Raw genomic sequence first — 17,696 nt, forward strand, 5'->3', positions numbered from 1 at the left:
CTGATCTATTTGAGGTTTGGAATATGGAAGGTCACATCCATATGGTGTCATGGTGAGCAAATTGACACTGCATGGCCAGGTATTAAAGATGGAAATGCGGAACGTCAAAACCACCACGATCCTAAGGGAGCACTAGGGTGTCCCAGCCCACTCGAGGACGACTACCAGCCCAGATGAGCCGCAATAAGGCTCATTAGGGTTGCAAAAAAAGCATTAGTGATGTTAATGTGTATGGTTAAGAAGAGGTATAAAACATGAGGGAGCATGACCATTTTAATGATTGCAATATGACCCGCCATGGAGAGGGGAAGCCAAAGCAGCCGATCTATTTGAGTGATCAGGTTATCTATGGCTGGGCCGTAGTTCAACCGGATTACTGTTCTTTTTCGTGGTGCAATATAATGCCCAAATACTTAACTGGGCCGTCACACCACGATGCAGGAGTAGTGGCATCTGTGAGGGAATAATTTGGATTTATTTCAATTGATATTAAGACTGGAGAAACCACAGAATCTGACAATCTCCTGAATAATCAGAGGCAAGTTGACCATTGAATGTCAGATCGGAGGCACCACTTTTTTTTCCGCTAGTCGTCTGTCAGTCACCTTTGCTGCTCAAATTATAGTTTGCGCTCCTTGGGGTCGTCGCACAACATGTTTAATAAATGCTCCCCCAGTAAGGATCTGTAAGCAGCAAAGGTGGGGCAGACAGTCAGGAGAAGTATGGCGTCACCAGTCAAAATGTCCCCCAGCGATATCTCCAGGGCTGGTCAGCAGACTAGTACGGCACTCCAACGGCGCAACGGGAATGCACCCCACTGACATGGTCTTAAATGCCAAAGGGTCGAACAGGTGAGGAGAGCAGCGCAGACAGGCCAGCGAGGCTCGGCAACCTCGAACCTCAGGGTCTTTCACAGACCCTATCACCACGGAGACTCTGAGGTGTGGGCTGGGCTGCTAGCTGCTTGCTCCAGACGGCAGTTTAGAAATGCGATCATGGACTCCAAATCGGCTTATCCCAGGGCATCAGTGACAGGGATTGCAAGGCTGTGCCCCGGATGGTCATGGATGTGAGTTCCGACCTGGATTCTAAAGGGTAAGGGCCAAAATTGCTGGAGCTTCAGTGCCAAGCAGCCATCTTGGTTACCAGCGTGGCCACGCCCCCATACAGAGACCCTTGAATTTGATTTGTGTTAGTTAAGGAGGCAGGTGCTGGCATTGTGCTTTTGTAGTCTTTGCAAACTGGTAGTGAGTGTCTTAGGAAGGCCAGTATAGATAAAAATGAGTGAGTGTCAGCGTTTGTAAATCGTCCATTGCCATGAAAGGGTCTCTTGGAGCTTGTCTATGCACTTCCCAATCGAGAAAGTGGTTCTTCAGGATTTTCTTGAAATCATAAGGTTGGTGAAAATCTTAATCTAAGACTAAAGTGCATTCCAGAGTAATGGTGTCTCTACAGAATTAAGACTGGCCTGCACTTTAATTGGGGATTAAAAACCTGATCTTTAATAAAAATCTGATCTTCGCTATGTAAATCCTGGGTGATTTGACGGGTAATATTAACAGGTCACTAACTGGGAGCCTCATGAAGTAGGCACCCAAATGCCAATCATAGATTTTAAGTGTCTCAAGTCCGAAAATGAAACCAGTGGAGAGAGGGTCAGCAGTCATCAATATGATCTCTCTTTTAGATCATAGATTGCATGAACAGTTGCATTCAAAAATCTTTGCAGTCTATCCAGTAGTTTGTTTTTGGAAGCTCAGCATTCAGTCCTTAATGGATAGTAGTAGCAATATTGGTTTCAGCCTTTTAAACAATACAGCAAAAGGGGCACCGACATTCAAAATCAATTCTGTGATTATAAATGGGCTCCTTTTCTAAGAACAATCATTTATCCAAACAAAGATATATATATATAACCATAATTAATCTTTGTTTATTGATTCCTCTTAAATGTACTTCAGAAGCCAGCTAACCCGTTTCGTCCAAGCAACAGTGGACTTCTTCAGGGGTTAAATATGGTAAAAACAATATATATTCTGTAATCTAGTTCCATATGGTGCATATAAGTGCGCCCGGTGTAATAAATGGAAGAATAACCACAGTAGAGAATCCAATGATAGAAGTATCGGGAGTCAAAAGTTAGCTGACATCCCGCCACGGCAGCGATGGTACCTATGTGGATCCAATGTGCATTACACAAGGTATTTATCCATCCCTACAATGAGCACTGCACTTAGTCCGTGATGCGATGATTGGAGTGCACTTTCTTTTTGGGAAGCACACTAATTACATAACTTATATTGTTTTTACCATATCTATACCCTGAAGAAGTTCACTGTTGGACGAAACGTGTTGGCAATAATGGTAATCTTTTAATAAACAAGGAACCTAAGAAAAATCCCTGTCGTTATGGGGTTGACTGTTTTTTTAATGGGCATTTTCCCCCAGAAAAGGATGTTTTCCAAATGTTCATTGTGGGTGGCTTCAGATAGTAACAGCTGTCTGAACCTCATGCATTTTTTAACCATTCCAAACTTAACCCAACCCTCTCTGCAGTCTAAGCCCTATGATCGCCTTAGACAAATCTGAGTGTTGTCGGCATAGGAATGATTAGAACAAGAGGGTTGTGTTGCAGTTGAATACAACTCGTAAGAGTGTTGATCTTTGGGGAACAGCATATGACAAGATATTCATCTTAATGTCAATTAACCCAATGTCACACTCTGTGATTGTTTGATGAGAAACAGTCCAAAGTGCCCCGGACCGCTGTGTGTGATCAAGAAGAGCGGAATGGTACATGAGGTTGAAGGCAGTCTACAGTGTAGCAGAAATGAATCCTGTGAAATGGTCTGAGCGGAAAGAAACTGGATAATGTGATGCTATTAATCGGAAATCTCATGGTGAAGGCATCCTTTGATTTTGAAGCTTCTATTTCTGACTTCAACTAGGGTCAGGCAGGCGTGCATGACAGGAGCGAAAGGTTAGCTGATAATTTCTGTGAAAATGTGCCAAAAAGAGAGAGGTGATGCATCAAATATCCAGAAGCAGGAGGCGGAGTAAAGTCTGTAGCTCTGCACCTCATACTTAGATTTCCAACACTGTAAAAGACATTAAGCTTAGTGGTGTAAAATGTCGATTGTTACAAAATCAGTTGCCTGTTAATAATAGCTATGCTGCTTTTATTATAATTTTTTCTCTGAGGAATCAGAGTAGATGGCTTTATATGGCACCAGAAGGATGATTTGTGATTTCTTTCAATGAGGATTTGTCTGTTGAATTATTGACTCAAACGTTACCTTGGCCGATTTTTGGCTTTATTGAGTTGAATGTCCTTCTAGCCATGTATAGCATAAAAAAGTACCTACTTGTAGGCAATAACATTCGGTATATACACGATTTTATCCTGAAGGCGGCAATATTTAGCCTCAGTGCGACTCAGAATTATTTATTTAAGGATGGGTTGTACCATGAAAGTTAGTGTGACTGAACTCAACAGTTCCAGGAAGGGATCCTGTGATCTAGCAACAGGCTCATTTTAGAAATGCATGGCTTCACTAAGGTAGCATAGACATGCCCCCATCGTGTTAGCCACCGAGGCCAGGTAGTGATGAAAAGTATAAGTAAGGCAAACGTGGATAAATGAATTCAAGAGCGTTTCTTACATTTTTATCCGTTGCGAGGCATGGGACTATAATACTTGTTCTTTATAGTAACACGTCAAAGATGCTCGAAATCTAGGCCATACAGAACGAGTACATGAAATTTGATACAGTACATAAGTGGTAGCACAGTGCAGGTTGCTGCTTTGGATATAAAACACTGCTGTTGAATACATTTCACCCATATACTCACTTGGGACCACGAGATGGAATGCATGTTGATGTTCTATTGAAGCATGTAGTAGGAAAAATGCACATTTATGGGAGAAATGTTAGGAGGATTCTCAAACAAGCAATTAACATTTTATGTTCTGATTAAGATGCACCATTTATCTTTGCATTCCCAAGATGTTTTATCATGTTGCCTCCTAAATCGATTTCCATCTTTAAATGATAAAATAATGTAAAATTTCACCAGAGAGGTTTGCCGCTACAATTTAAGTGTTCTACTTAAACCTCTTTATCTTTGATAAGTATTCCTGAGCAATGCACACTTTTTAATGAAGGTGTGTGGTGATGCTGGCTTGTTCTTGTGGAGTGGTTGGCTCACTGGTTAGAGGCAGCAGACCCAGAAGCAGAGGACGGCCCGGGACCAGGGTTCAATTCCCGGCGTCGCAGGTTCGTGGACCAGGGCCAGCGGACTCGATAATTCTCGCTTCGGTGCCTACTCTAACCAGGGATCACACTCGGCAACTCTGGGCATTAGCCTGCCTCATCTCCACAACGGCCCCCCACATTTGCCGGGGATGCCTGGTTTCACCTTGGAGATACCCTGGAGGGACCATCTCACAGGGATAGCCAGGACGGGTTCCCCAGCGGTCTACAGCGACAAGACGCCTCAGGGCAGCAGTGCGCTTTACAAGACACATACATTTACACATTTACATTTACATTCTCTCTAGCTGACTTCCTGAACAATATTGTGCCTGATCTGCTGTCAACATATTCTATTAGTCTTAGGACATTTGGGATAGTGTGGCACCAAAGAGGAGTATGAATGTAATTTGGACAAAAATTGGGCGGAATATCAGTTACAAATACAGACTCGGTCTCTGTCTTTTTAGGTCTCGGCCTGGTGAAAGCAGCGCATGCGCTGGTCTGCCATGCTGAGACCTTTTGGAATTGATACGATTCCAGCGTGCAAGCGGGGAAACAAACGAGACAGAAGATGTGCACGCGGGGATTTGATGCTTCTACTGGCGGCGTGATACACTGGGGTCTTTATTTTTGCCGCAGGTAAAGGCAGTCCCTGCGTGCACATCTTCTGTCCGTCCCATGACGGGCCGCGCTTGCTGTCTCTTCTCTTCCATCTCAGTCTCCTTTTATCTCGCTTTCCTTAGGTCACACCCCCTCCTCCAGTTTTTGCCTCTCTTCTGTTTCCACCCATCTCCCTCCTTCCTTACCTCCCTTTTCTCCTCCTCTTTCTCTGGTTTCTCCGCCTCTGCGCCTTTTCTTCAGACTCTCTCCACCAGTCTCCACTGTCTCCATTCTCACTTTCTCTCATCTCCCCTCCTCCCTTTTTTCTCTGTATTCTTTCGTTTCTCTCTTCCTCGTCCCTTTGTCTTTCCTTCTTTCCTCCTTCTAACTCTTCACCCTCGTACATCTCTCTCTCTTGCCCCTTATTCAACATAAAAGTCCTTTGTCCGGTGGTGCCCAGTAAGTTGTGAAGCGGCGTCTTATGTTTATTAGACTCTTTCCACGAGCTCCAGAAGCCCCGTGTCTGACTTGTAGATCGAGCAGATTACTTCTCTCGATAAAGAATGTCATTCTTTGTAACACAGATAACTTCTCAGCCAACATTATCAGATTGTGTCGAAGCTCTTCAAATGCTCATTGCTAAGAGTGTTTACTCTGTGCCAAGCCACACAATTACAGTCAGACCCCCCCATCCCCACTCACCTTTTTTGAAGACAGCGTCGCTGTCATTTCTGAGCTTTGAAATACCTACAGAGCCCAGCAGTGCTTAATTTGAGCCAGTGAGGGCCGCCTGCACTCATTTTGGGGACTGGCACTTATTTTTGCAAATCAGCCTTTGACCCAGATCAAGAGATAGAACAAGCATTGAAAATGCAATAGGTCTCGCCTTCGATTAAGTTAAAGCCATTTGCTTTGCTGATGGTATTGTATAGCAAAGCAAATGGCTTTAACTTAATGAAAGGCTAGACCTATTGCATTTTTATTGCTTGTTCTAATTCTGGTATCAAAAAAATATTATTAAATCGGTTAAAGCCAAGTTTTGAAGCAATATAGTCTGATCTAGAGGTGTCCTCTTTACAAAGATCCGCAAAACCAGGCAACGGCCTGAAAATAGATTGGGCCACCCCAGCAAGGTTACAACTCAGGGTTCACCTGAAGACCAAGATCAGAAAGTCAATTTGACATTTTCTGTACAATAAGACGGTCTGTCATCCGAAGGCGCACAACACGCCTCATGGATCCTAACTTGAACTATTTGGATAAACCGCTGTAAGAGAAACCTCTGTGCTAAGAGGAAGAAACGTTTATGGTTCACAGTATCAATACCGAGTGTGACCGCTTGAAGTCAGAGGGCTTGATCAGCAACTTGTATAGGGGGCCCCGATTGTTGGCTAGATGTTGTATAGGATCAGGGTGTAGTGTGATTGGAGTTTGGGTTGCCTTTCATGAAAGATCGGTTAATTTTAGCAGTAAATATTATAGTTTGGTTGCTTTTTAGCGTTCCTCTTTTGAAGTCTGGTAATTGTAATATAAAGGTTATGCTGTCAGTGCACTGCTGGTTGGGAGCTACCTCATTCGAATGATTAAAATTGGAAATTGATTTGCAAGTTAAACCCTGATCTCTGCAGAAGGTACACTAACTAGCTGATTTATCTCAGTCTTATTGGCAGTGGTGCACACACAGAAACACGTGTGCACGCGCCGTCAGCAGTCGATGCATTTACCCCCTATAGCTTTTGCGCTGGGATTACAATCAGTGACCTACAGGATACCATATGGTATATATTTATTATTTTACAAATCTCCATTTCTAATTTTGTTCTTTTCCTTTTGCTACGATATTTTCGGTTTTACTCGTCTATCTCTATTCCCTTTGTTTATCCTTTCAACTCATCTGTGTGGATCTTTCTACAGATATCTTCAGCGTAGTATTTTCATTTTTCTCTGTCTCTTTATTTTCTAGATCTTTTGCCTGTAGTTTATTGTAATCGCCAAATTACTTTGCTCCCCCTTGCACTCTCCACCTCTTCCCCTCCTTTTCTCTCTTTTCCTTAGTGCTCTGACGTCTTCATTTTGCGCCATCATCCTCATAGGTGATGGTAAAGTACCTAATGCAGGTAAATGATCTTGGCCGAGCTGCTAATTTTGACTTTGTAAAGATTCTGTAAGGAGCGGGCAGGGCTGCAGTAGTGTGTGAGAGGTGCAAAGATTTCTGAATCCATAGGCAAGATTGGTGCCATAAGTCTGATGCCCACAGTGGCCTTAGTGTAGCTCTGTGTCCTTGGAAGTAAATAGCAGGGCCCAGGGATTTGATGGCAGGCTTGCTCGTCAGGCCTGGCCAGGATGTGGTGCCCTAGAATAATGATAAATGATAATTGATCCTCAGCAGTAAGCTGTGGGTGGTTTGAGGGTGAACCAAGCGGTATTCGCTATTTGCCATTGTTACACCCCTGTGCTACCAGTTTATGATTTGCATAAAAATAGTCTTTAGATGTGAAAAGTGGGCGTGCGCTGTTCCCCCAAAATGCTGGGAAGATCACTGTTGGTATGATTAAAATGCATTCATTTGTACTCCCCAAATGGCATTCAACTGGGTTCCTATGTTGTCCAGGGTGTGGTCTTGCATGTTTTACGAATGTGTTTTTCCACATTAATTTTCATCCCATTTTTTTATGCCCATTCCTTTAATGATTTCAATGTACCTGTGTTCAGTGGCGGCTGGTGACATTCGAAAGTGGTGAAGGCATAAAACAATAGCCATACTGCGGCCCAGTATGTCCTCTAGGCACCCTGCCGCCACTGCTTCACTGTCCATCGCCACTACAGGACCACCTTCCTCTACTACTCTTTGATGTGGGTATCCTGTGCTGTGGAACAGAAGACACATACTCTGCCCATGACAATCATTTCTAACAAGATTCGATTAGTCAGTAATTAGCACTTACGTGCTCATTGGCAGCCTTCAAGATTTTGAACAGCTGCACTGCTAAGGCTGGGATTGCAGAGCTCCTAAAGCTGCACATCAAACCTCGTCAAAGAAGTTGTGACGTGCGCTGGACTGGTCATAGAAGAAGGGAAGAGGTGTGGCGCTGCGGCCAGGGCAACTGACCACGGAATCTGGGGATCATGGTTCGATCCCCAGCGCCGGCGGCAGATTAGCCCAGCACCATGTGACTCTGGGCAATAGCTTGCTTAATCTTCCCGACGGCCCCCAGCGCCTAGAGACCCTTACGGGTGATTGTTTGCGCTTTACAAATGTGGATTATTAATAGAAGACTAGCCTGGGTCTAACCTTATTCAAATAAGAATGACCAACTGGGCTACTTCTCAGGTGCTCCAGTGCAGTCTCACCTGCTGAAACTGCACCAGCCCCGCGACGGCTCTGGAGCCTGGGAGAAGCGGAGCATCGCACGCGCACCAACTTCCTTTCCTTTATAATAACCCTTCTTTCAGCTATAGCGCCTAGAACCCCCAGGTGGTTTGTCGTGCTTTGCAAATTCCCATTATAACATTTCAATGGCTTATGACGCACAATGCTGGCTGAGCTTTGAGCAGCTTGGGCTTATCTAGGCGGTTCAATTGACAGTGCTGAGCCACTCACGAGTGCCTAATCATGTAAGACTATGGCTGTAGTAGACGACCTGGGTTATATACGTGACCGCACTGTGTGCTCATGGATGAATCCCCCAATCTTCCAAAGCATCAAATGCCAACTGTCAACACAGGGAGTGCCGAGAACCGTGCTAAAACGTGTGGTTAGGCCGGCGCTATATAAATAGATTAACATTTTTTAAGCAAAGACTCACTTGACCGCATTGTGTGCGCCTAGACGAATCACCTAATCTGCCTAAAGATCAGTTCTCAACTGTCAAAAAAGGGGGTGCTGAGAAGCAGGTAAGTGGGGCGCTATATTAATAAGTGGACCACTTGAGCAAAGTAGCTCACACTCTGAAAGTTCCAAGAGAGACCGTGTTCGCTTACCTGTGCGCCTCCTGGGTGCGGGTACCAATCTCTTCACACCCGGCCCCGCTCCCTCCCTATACGAATAACTCTTTTGACAGACAGAACTACAAAATTCTCCAGCAAACGTAAACTTTGTAGCAAACTTCAGTGAAGATAGGTTCATGAAATCCCCCTTTACCGAAATCCCAGCAGCGGAAACGCCTCGCTCCTCCTCCCAGAGACCTCAGGGCGGGGTGAAGGATGGTCACATCTCCCCTGGATCGGAGCGCCTCGGTGGTCCGTGCAGGCCGTCTGGATCTGCCAAGCTCATCTGCGCCGCTCCAAACACTTGGTGGGGAAGGAAGAGGGAGGGCCGTCGCGCTCCAGCAGGCACTGGGAACGGCAGTGGCTCGCTCCAGCAGCAGCACAGCCCGCGTGCCGCTCCTTACTTCACTGCGCACAAGCTCAATCAGTGCCAGCCTAGCCAGGCCTCTTCTCCCAGCCTCCCTCAGCCAATGGCAGCCCAGGGCCCACTTCCTCGTTGGCGGACTGAGAGAGTCCGCTGGCATGAGTGTGGCAACCCCTCAGCCAATACAGATGCAGCGCCAGGATTGGCTTAGCAGGGATACTCGCCGCCCATTAGGAGACCGAGGGCTGCGGCACTGATCAACCCTCGCTCTCCTAATGCGCAGCCGCCACCCACAGCAAACACTAGTGCGCATGTCTGGGCTGGTCGGAAAAATTCTCCAACCCAAACCCAAAATGCGTACTGCTGTGCGCTCCGCGCCACCCCCTGGCCTGCTGAGTCTGACAATGACCTGTCAGACTCAGTCAGCATGACGCCGGGAGTCAACCTGCTGGCTGCCCCGCCCACCCTCTTCAGACAGAGCCGCTGAGGGAGCTGAGCCTCAGCCGGTCTGCTAAATGCCTCTGGAGTCAGCGGGTGCGGCTTGTGGGTCAACGCCCCTGCGCCCTAATGGACTCACCGCCACTGTGTTGAGTATAAAAGCTGGATTTAAAGGTCGCGGGCGGACATCTCGGCCCTGCAGCCCAGCTGGGCCTGCTCACCTACACCTCGTCACCGTGCAATGAAGGACATCCCGATGAGTTTCCAGTAGTTCTTTATGGCTCTAAGAATAAGCTTCTGCTTCCAAACAGTAAAGGTCAGTGACGCTGCCGGGCCCTTTTACAGTAATCGTTGAAAGATGTCAGGATTTCCTACAACGGCCTCTTAAGCCGGGGTCGGCCTTTCAATGGGAAACTTTCAGTAATGACTGCAAGTGCAGGGAAACGTGTCTCCAGCACAGGTCACAACACGGCTATTATTAGCAGCCTCATCACAAGAAAGCGGAAACGTCCCAAAAATGAAGTCATGTCCTAAACACGCCGAGCTCTCCATTAATTATTTACTTAAGTTAAACACTGCTACTGCGGCCGGCGTGTTTGCTTTAGACGAGAGAGCAGGCTGGCTGGGACGGCTCTGGGGAGGGATGCAGGTAGGTGCCTTATTACCTAAATGATGACGCGTCTGCGGTTATATATGCCTCTGGACCACGAGTGCGCCTTCTACCACAGAATGACGCGTTTCCAGGTGGCTGTAGGAAACTGCCGTGGGGCCTCCGCAGGTCTCGTACAAGCCCGATTCACAAAGCCATTAACGTCTTATCTGCTTCTAAGATTTGGGCGTGCGCAGTTTTGCCAAGTCCCAGGTGCTTTCACCTGTGCAAAGTGTTTCTGCGAGGTACTGTTAATTGGGTAGCCAGGTAATGTTGGCGGTAATCGAACAGAGGCACCCTGGGAAATGTATACAGCTTTTTTTTCTCTGCAAGTTTAACTTTTGCGGAGATTTTCTATGTAGAATGGCAAATGTATCCATAATTTTTCACTGAAAGGTTACCTCTAATAAAGATTCGCAGTGGTTTTTTGCAGATGAAGAACACGGTTTTCTGCAAAGTGTTAGTGTGAAATAAGAATATATATTACGTAAATTGTCACGAAAGTCTAGACTTTTAAACAAATATGAAAAACTTTGTAACATTTAGAAGGCGGCAAAGATTTCTGTAGAAATCTTTGTCAACAAATGGCTTGTTAAACACGTGTGCATTCTTGTTTTGTGTGCAAAATGTATTGACTTGAACGTAATATTTAGGGCTTCAGGTTTTATGGTATAGATTTGTTTGACATTTTGCCCTGTATCATGTGTCCTATATAGTCAATGAACAGAACGTTGTTCCAGTTTCTTCAAGGAGTGCCCATTACATTTTAACTGTTTATTGACCCAACTAGCATTGATAGCGGCATGTTGGAGTGTTGCCCGCATGATGTTTTTCGCATAGTCACTGAACATGAATTTGTTCTTTCTGGGCACAACCAATCTCCAGTTGAGTTTTGAATAAGTTTAATATTTTTCTCAAGTAGAGGAGGTACTTTTGACCATTTCTCAGTGCAGATGTGAGCAACGTATATTGTATACGCATGCCACGATTTGTGATATTCGATACAACCGTTTTTTTAGAAACTTGCACTTTATGGTGACCCATGAAAAACCCATGTTAGGATAGTGCTAAAAAATGGTCATCATCTTCTAAACCATGAAATCCTTGATCAGGTTTCACCAAACATCCTATGTGTAGCCGCATGCAGATCTCATGATGGTATCTGGAAGTTAGTGCACTTTAGTCAAAGATTTCAAATGTATATCCATAAATGGATTTTGAATTCCCGTATACATTAAACAATGTAAAGAGAGAATAAATAATGTTATGGTTTTATATAGAGGTGTCCAAATTGACAACACTTCCTGCTTCACTTACTTTTTCTTTTAAGTTGATATCTTTCCGTGAGTCACCTCTGACAATGTTTTAAAAAAACTAAAAACATAATGTAGATAAAAATGGAGCCCTGAGAGCATCAGTAAAGTTTCTTCTGCCGCTCAAGGCGGGAGCCTGCTGTGCTCCACATGCATTGCACCCATTCTGACAAGCCGTGTTCCTCCCCCTTCCCAAAGCCGAAAGTCCTGGAGTTAGATTTTTTGAGTCGAGAAAGCAAAGTTGGAGGGTCCTTGGGTGGCGGTAATTGAATCAAAAATGGACAGATTTGAACAACTTAAATTGTAAAACAGCAGATCTCACAATCCTATTGTTCTATAGATGTGTGAAGTGTGAATGAAGATCTAGTGAAATGAATGCTCCCCTCGTTGAAAACAAAAATGATGAGTTAGTTGCAAATTTGACCACTTGGTAATATGTTTGGCAACTTATTACCAAGTTGGAGAGTGTAGAAACAAGTATTGTTGTGAGATAATTGGCCACAAGTACGGAACACTAATTTGGGGAAGGCGGATAGTCCCATGATAATGCCCATGGTATGGAAACTGAAGTACGCTATCAGAATATATTTTATAAAAGCTAGAAAGGGGATTTACACTGTAGAGGACAGAGCACAGACAAAGCTCAGACGTGGCTGATTGCAAACTATTGAAGTTCTGGCATCTCCTGTCCGCGTTTGACTTCCAAGTAGTCCCATTGGCTACCAAGTCAGTAAAGTTTAATTCTGTGCTCTATTTAAAGTCTGAAATAGAAGTAAGACATGTTTGCTCTATTTTATCTAGATTAAAACATGTGCAATGGTGGTTATCCTCGGTTTCTAAGCATATGCCTAAAAAATGAAGGTAGTGACCGGAGGTTCTGATACACCGGTTTAATGCTTCAAGGAGTTTTATGGCAAGAAGAAATGTGAGTTCTGAATTGGGATGTGTTAGGATAGTGTTCTGCATTTCAAACAGCAGAAAACCTGTTTTTCTAACCCTTCATCTGTTCGTTTCATGACTGAACCCTTTCTGTTGAGTTGACTAGCTGTCCTATGCAGCCCTTATAACGGGAGGTCTGTCCTTGGTGTTGCGTGTCCTGCTTTTTCAATAACCCCGCATGTGTTACCACTATTCTCAGTTTAACTCGTACGAAAATATTCTTCTATCTTTATTCTTAAATAGTGAAGGTGTTGTTTATGTGCCATACTTCTGTGGGAGATTTGTGTTCCTGCTGATTTTTCTGGCATTGAGATAGAAAAGTTTGTCATTTGAGCCAGGGATCCTGTGTCTTCATATTCCTCTGTGCCTAACGCACATCACTTCTTTGTATTCTCTTTCAGAAGTTGCCACTTTTTTGTGTCGGGTGTAAAGTTTGTTTTTGAAACTCTCGTCCTGTAGTCTTTAATACTCCTCCCGTCATGCATAACTTGGGTGCTCAGACCTGTTGTGTTATGTTGTGCAGGCAATGCAGCAGGAATTCTGCATCAACTACTTAGAGCATGGAATCGCTGGCTGCTGCTTGGTCGTTTACCTTCTTCCTTTGCTTGAATCACAAGAGTTAACCAGGAATATTGAGGTTCCATTTTCATTAACATCATCTGGGGTTATCATGAATTGAAACGGCAACCGCAATCATTTCCTTAGCATCCCCTCGGCTGTAGCGACTGCTTTAAGACGAGCTTTTAACACCAAACGGAGGTCTGAAGAAGAGCATGGGTGTACCATGTCCCTCCTGCAGGAACCAGCAAGGCTAACCATTCTGCCCGAGTTTAGACAATAGCAGGTTGGCATTTATGGGTCGCCAGGATTTACAGCTATGACACTTACCTCCTCCTCCTGGAGACTCCAATGCATGACGCTTATCTGCATTTTTGAGTTGGCTTTTAAAGTAATGTACTAGTTTCATTAAAAGCTCTAGCTTTTTTGGAACAATCTGCTTCTTCAATCTCTACCTCCAGTAACTCTTTCAGAATATGTTGCTGAAGTAGAGCATAATTCCAGGCCTGGCCTGGCCTGAAGGGATATTGGAAGATGTCCTGGCAGAATGGGAGCCTCCAAATGTCAACCATGTTGGGCTTAGTCTGTGACACTTCCAGAGACATGAACGGTCTTGCAGAGTCCCGGCCTCCTGGAGCATCTCCAGATTTGGCTAAAGCCCCGGACCTGTTCTGAATAGCACTAGTCGGGTAAGAGGATGTCCACTTTACTTGGTGTCTGAAATTCGATAAGCTATCTGAGCTGATGTCCTTTTTCCGCATTGATGATATGCAGAAATAGAACGCTTTTTCACATCTTTGCTGGACCTAGGGGGTTTGACTCTTTACTTACTCATCCATATGAACCCCGAACACATCAGGTCGATGGGTCTTTGATGTCAACTGAGACATCAAAATTATACCTCCATATAAATCATTATCAATTATCATTTCCTTAGTTTAGTCAATAAAGAGAATTATGTTGAGTTAAAGGGGTTTTATTTTAAATCTCTTAATTATCCATTATCTTTATTAAAGAATTATTCTTCCAAGGACACCAGCAGGTTAACAATCAATATTTAGTAATAAAGTGAATTAATTCAATAAATCCAAATGAGCATGAATACAATGTGCGATAAGCGTGCTCCATTAAGAAGTATCCCTATTCTAAGCTAAGTCAAGATAGATACGGAAAGGATTAAAGGTGCCAGTTCAGGAGCCCATGAAGAGTCCTGATGAGAGTTGAGGATAAGCATTAAGCTTTAGCAGAATAAGCTAGAGATTTTCTCAGTTCAAATGGTAGCAGATCAGAAAATAACTAAGCCTGCTCATAAAGAGATGTCCAGGAAACTCAATACAGAGTCTCCTCCCAGACTCAGACAATAATCCGAATGAGAAACTGCTCTCAGTCTAAGGAGTGGAAAAATGGGGTCTACTCTGTGTCAAAGGATCGAAGCCTCTGCCCGAATCTGCCTTGCCTAGTCTATGAACACGCACTAATATAAACAGACATTTTCTATGTTTGCAACATTAATATTCTTTCTTATTCATGTTGACAATTATAATATGACAGCACGCTCCTGGGAACAGATCTACTCCCCATCTTCTCATCAGAGTACAATCATCTTTCAACCATGGATCCTTGAATGTTGTGGGCACATCCTTTCTTCTTTGTAATATCGTCTTCCCATGAATCATCCGTCCTCTCCACTACATCTCTTTGTGGTGAGAACCTCGCTATCCGTCGTCTAATACAGCAAATGTCTATTCATTAGCTAATAAACAGTAGTTTCCGAACTTGTACCGTCTGCAGTAAAGAGAAGAAAAACAACTTGCACAACTAACATTTTAAAGTGAAAAGCAAACTATCAGTATTAGTAGGCCTTTATGTTACAAACATGGCATCTTTACATAAGCCAATTTTAGAATGTGTATATCATTACTAGGTTTTAGGTGTGGTTACCGATTACAAATGTTTGCATAAAACATTCCTCATTTTTAAATGTAAATTCTGTACATTTCATTTTTATTAAAGCATTTTGTAAATCTGTAAATTTGCGTTAGCATCTTCCACTATTATTTCTTCATTATAAGCAGGTCCACTGGAATTATGCAGAAGGGGAGGGCCAAATTTGTAAGGTTTGAGTAAATTATGCAACAAGAAAATGCAAATGATGCAGCATAATGCAGCAGATTTTGTGATAGTGTGAACAAGTGTAAAAATGACAAAATAACAAAGCTGTCTGAGCACTGATCGCATCCCATTAGAACCGGTTTAACTACCAAACACAGCAATAAGCTACAGAAAGGTGACCAGTCACACTTTGCAAGGGGCCTTCCACAGCGCAGCAACACATGTTGCTGTGTTATTAGTAACCTTTGCACCGCTTGAGCCAGAAACACTTTTTGTTAAAATCAGCAGATTATGCTGGAGATGAATTATGTGGCAGATGTGGCAAATGGCTAATTATAGGAAAATTGCCGTGGCCGCACAATGGCATAATTCCAGTGACCCGGATTATAAGTGCTGTAAGCTTGCATTCCCTTCATGAAACATTATAGTTAATGCCAGGGTTCTTGCAATCGTCTTCCTCCTTGGACACCTACTATGCACTGCCCTTTAAAAGCTGGTTATCGCTAAGTGTCTGCAATGTTATCAGATGGATAAGAAATCTATTTGCAATGTTGTGTTCCCTGCGATAAGTCGGATAGAATTGCAGGTTTTGACAACATTGCAGTGACCCGCCACCTGATACATGTGCCATGGCCTTTAGAGAAATAGTACGAATTGGCTACTGAAAACCGGACAGCAGAAGAGAGAAAAGTCGCCCAGGAAATCCTGCCCATTTAAATCAGTCTAGATGTCCCAGAAGAAAGGGAGTGCAACAAGAAGGTGAAAGCTACAGTGCTTAATTTGTAAAAATATAGAAATATTTATTTTCTTAGGAGCCCGGTGCTGCCGGATGCGCGATTTGCCGAATACCAAGGCTATTTAGTCTTGAATCCACCTAATGCCTCTTTCTTCCACCACCCTACTCTTCCTGACTGTTTATCTCGTTAATGCAGACTCTTTCAAGTCTGTTTTATCCCTTTGTAAATATTTTCCAATCTTTCCTTCCTTCGTCTGTCTCTTTTCTGTCTCTATATTTCTTTCTCTAGGTCAAAGTTGAGGTGAAAAATAAGTTCCTTCCCCTCAAAAGCGAGAAACCCTGACACCACTGGCATTAATTAAGCACTCTTAGTTTGCTAGCTATTTTTAAATGTCCAGTGCAATGCTACAGCTTCAGATGCCTGTGGGATCTCTGTATATCTCTGGGATGGGCAATCTTCTCAAAATTGATGCCACTCTGACCTGGAATTTTCTTTCTGCTGTTGGACTCTTGGATCTCAAGACAGCGAAGGAGTGCTCCCGCCATTTCTGCGCTCAGGGAAATACTGTTAGCATGTCCAAATGTTATTTTAAGAAGTAAAAATTGTTTGCTGTGTTTAAGATAATTTAAGACATTTTATTTTATTTATTTTTTATTTTTTATTTTTTTATTTTTAGTTTGATTTGCCAGTACAATAAAAAAAGAAGACAAAATTACAATAAGCGTTACCAAATGGCACCCATCCCCCACCCCACAAAAGAAAGAGAAAACTAGCGTATGATTGCGAGAAAAGAAAAGACACAGAAAACAGTAAACAGAGAAAATACACATACATTATCCTGACTGTACAAGCCAAAGACTCATTTTTTCCCAAAGCTCTATTCCCTTCCTTTGTCCCCTTCTTCCTTTCTTTGCATATATAGCAATTTCTAAGTAGTATATGGCAATAAAGCGGGCTAACCATTGTGGGAACGATGGGGGCTCCGGATCTAGCCAGGAGGAGGCCACACAAAGCCTCCAGACAGCCATAGCAATAAAAATTAAGCCATCTCTTTTCAGCTGGGAGGACTCGGTCTGTGTTCCTAGCAAGATAATAGCAGGATTCAGAGTTATGGGCTGAGTGGTAACTTCCCTTAGGAATTCCTGTATTCTGTTTAAAGTGATAGAAAGTTTTAAACATGTAGCAAAAATATGAATAGAATTGACCCCATATTCCGCGCATCTTGGACAAAGGGTACCTTGGCCGGAGCCCCACTTAGCAATCTTGCTAGGGGTGAGATATAGAAAAAAAATAGTTTTAAAATGTTGCGACTGCAATTTAGCTGAAATTAGAATATTCTGTGAAAGAGAGAGTGAGTTAAAAAAAAGTAGTATTAGAAGTGTCAATTTTGTTGGACCATTTATCAGCTATATTCTGTAGGTCGTCGGGGGTCTGTTTATTTATTATGTTATATAATAGGCCAATTCGTGGCGAGACCGGCTTGCGTATGATGTTAAGAATGTCAATTTCCCTGAAGCCAGAGGGCCCGCCTGCCTTCCTAGACAAAAAATCAGATACACAGTAGTATTTAAAAGTGTCTTCATATTTGAGTTTAAACCTAATCAGTAACTCCGAAAAAGGGACCATCCCTTCATAGGTAACAAGGTCTCCTAGTTTCAGTATGCCAGCCTTATGCCAGTCTGAGAAGTAACCCTACCGAATATGGCAGGTAAGTTAGGGTTGTTTAGTGTAGGAGTGTAAAAG

The 17,696-nt window shown here is 43.5% G+C and overlaps 1 protein-coding gene across 5 annotated transcripts in view; it reads left to right on the plus strand.

Moving 5' to 3' along the window:
• Positions 1–17,696, plus strand: part of FRY (FRY microtubule binding protein) — a 657,235-nt gene that overhangs the window by 155,672 nt on the left and 483,867 nt on the right. Inside the window, exon 1 of one of the 5 annotated variants that reach the window (XM_085621673.1) lies at positions 10,259–10,294. The exons of the other annotated variants lie outside the window; for them this stretch is intronic. The gene's annotated coding sequence lies outside the window, so the exon portion shown is untranslated. Of the gene's footprint in view, positions 1–10,258; positions 10,295–17,696 lie in introns of those variants that run through there. 5 annotated transcript variants of the gene reach the window in all.

Source organism: Triturus cristatus, chromosome 8 (assembly GCF_964204655.1).
Source record: "Triturus cristatus chromosome 8, aTriCri1.1, whole genome shotgun sequence".
Taxonomy (NCBI): Eukaryota; Metazoa; Chordata; class Amphibia; order Caudata; family Salamandridae; genus Triturus; species Triturus cristatus.